The sequence below is a fragment of the Panthera uncia genome, assembly GCF_023721935.1.
Source record: "Panthera uncia isolate 11264 chromosome B3 unlocalized genomic scaffold, Puncia_PCG_1.0 HiC_scaffold_1, whole genome shotgun sequence".
NCBI lineage: Eukaryota > Metazoa > Chordata > Mammalia > Carnivora > Felidae > Panthera > Panthera uncia.
The window spans coordinates 31,096,051-31,098,592 of record NW_026057582.1 but is presented as its reverse complement, the minus strand read 5'-3'; the positions used below and the strand labels follow the sequence as shown (position 1 = coordinate 31,098,592).

The window sequence follows — 2,542 nt, the reverse complement described above, 5'->3', positions numbered from 1 at the left end:
TTGTGGGTTCGAGCCTCGCGTCGAGCTCTGTGCCGATGGCTCAGAGCCTGGAGCCTGCTTCGGATTCTGTGTCTTCCTCTCTCTCTGCCCCTCCCTCTGCTTGCAGTCTGCCTCTCTCTCTCTCAAAAATAAATAAACATTAAAAAAAATTAAAAACAAATCATACATTGTTGCTATAATAATTTGATAAGGAGTAAAAAAGTGAAATCAAATATATATATATCAATACGCTTTATGTATCAATATAATTGATATACGAAGTTTAATACAAGAAAAACTTCACTGTCTATGTTTCTCTTCTGGCCATTCTTATTATTTGTTTCCTTCCACGATTCTTGAGGAAAATACTTGTTGTGGCGAGAAGGATGCTGTTAAACACTGATCTGCTCTGATGGTCAGATGTCCTGGGTCTGCTGCTGGGGGCCACCTGGGTTTCTCCTCTGCCAACTGGGACTAAGAAGGACAGGACTGTGTGAGGGTTAAGTTAACGATTTGCATTCATTAGTTGAAATAATCACTTTACATTTATTCAAACTTAAACGCATTAAATTAAGAAAGCCTGCCAAAGCAGAGGGGCGCATCTCCCGTTTGAAAGCATGACTCAGAGACCTTTCACCGAATGGCAGCCTGTAGCTGAAGCCACCTGCGGGAGGGTGGAAACAAGGACGGCTTTGTCGCTGGTGCCAGGGGTGGGTGGCGGGGGTGGCACCTCCTGGTCCTCCCCCCCCCCCCCCGCCCCATCACGCTCCCTGCAGCTGTCCCAGCAAAGGTGCTGGGTTGTCTGCCACCTGGGGCCTGGAAACACCAGGAGAACTAACTCCCTGTGTCCTATAGCTTGGAAGTCGAAGCTGGAAAGGAAGGACAAAGGTGCAGGTTTCAGAGGAGGGATGGCTCAGGGAAGCGTCTCCCTTCTGGACAGAGACAGGTCTGGGCAGGGGGTTGCCTGCTGGTGTTGGCCAGGTGGGCTGAGCGGGGCCTTCGGGTTTCCCACCCGGTTGTTTCATTGGCCATGCTGTCCTCCCTCTGCCAGATCCAGCCAGGTTCACTGGGCTTCTCCCGAGGGAAAGCCGGTGTGGGGTTCTGCTCCCAGGACTTCTGGTCCCCACCAGTGCCACCTTCACGGAGAGCTTCCCTGTCCTCTGCACACGGCCCATATACGCGCTTCTCCTCACCCTGAGAATGGAGAAAGCCCGTTTTACAGATGAGGAAACCGAGGCAGCTTTATTATCTACCGCATAGGGAACACCCTCAACCAGAAGAGGTTCCTTTCTGTGGTACAAATAGTTTCTTGTTCTGGAAAACGAAGAGGCACAGTCATTGAATCATTAGGAGCGGGAGCCTTGGTTTGAAGAGCAAGGATTCAGTATGTCACTGGTTAGACTGTGAGCTCCCTAAGGAGGAGGACCGGCTGGCTCGTCTCTGCCCCCCAGGGTTCAAAACAGTAACTGGCTTGTCATCCTTGGGAATTAAGAGGGAACAGTCACCACCATTATGTGGGAAATTGTACGCGAGCCCTTCTGCGCATTCCTGCAAAGCGGTGCTCTCACGATTCCCTACTACAGGTGGGCAACTGGGGTCTAGAGAGGTCAGATGGTTCGCCTAAGGTTAGTAAGGGGCCGAGGCCAGAACTGCATCTTTCACGAGCATCCGGGCTGATTATGGAATAGGTGGTCCCCCACTTTGACAAACACTGTCTTAAGGGAGGGTGCGGTGGGAACCTGGGAGGTTTTCCCCCCGAGTAAGTCAGGAGGATGGTCTTGAGCCTCGTTTGACCACAGTTGGGTCCAGCGGTCCCAACCCTTAGGCAAGGCTGGTGGCCTGGGGTCAGGAGCTACAGTTCCTCCTCCTAGCTCCCTGACAAGCAGCTGTGTGACTTTGGGTCAGTTACTCACCTTCTCTGGCCCTGAATTTCTTTCTCTGTACAATGAGAGGACTAGGCCAGGTCAGCCATTCTTGAGCCTTCTTGACTGCCCTTCACTGTAGTCATACATCTTACACTGTACCTACGGTGTCCTTTGAGAGCCTAGAATCTTCTCTCATGCTCACTCTTCCATTCTAGTTCATTAAAAATAAAGTGATCTCAAGAGCCACTAGTAGGTGGAGACCCACAGTTTGGAAACCTCTGGACTAAATGGCCTCCTGACATTCTGTGGATCTATAACCAAGGGTTCTGAGCTCAAATCCCTGGGGCCGGGCAGTGGGGTGAAGGAATGATCAGTGGTTGGAGGGGGTGGTGACTTGGTCAGTACCCACAGCCAACCAGTTGGAAGGCATATCTCCAGACGCTTTTATTTTATTTCATTTTTTTAAAGACTTTAAAAAAGTTTATTTTCTTATTTTGAGGGGGGAGGTGGCAGAAGGAGAGAGAGAGAGAGAGAGAGAGAGAGAGAGAGAGAATCCCAAGCAGATTCCACACTATCAACGCAGAGCCCAATTCAGGGCTCAATCTTACAAACCATAAGATCAACACCTGAGCCGAAATCAAGAGTCAGACGGTCAACTGACTGAGCCACTCAGGCACCCCAATAACTTTGGTTTTAGA

The 2,542-nt window shown here is 50.2% G+C and overlaps 1 long non-coding RNA gene across 1 annotated transcript; it reads right to left on the bottom strand.

Annotated features, from left to right (window-relative positions):
• Positions 1-214: 214 nt before the first annotated feature.
• On the bottom strand, positions 215-1,200 carry LOC125909399 (uncharacterized). The gene is made up of 2 exons (XR_007453680.1): positions 992-1,200; positions 215-453 (listed from the first exon to the last, which is right to left on the bottom strand). It is a non-coding gene; the product is annotated as an uncharacterized LOC125909399 (long non-coding RNA).
• Between the last annotated feature and the right edge of the window lie 1,342 nt (positions 1,201-2,542).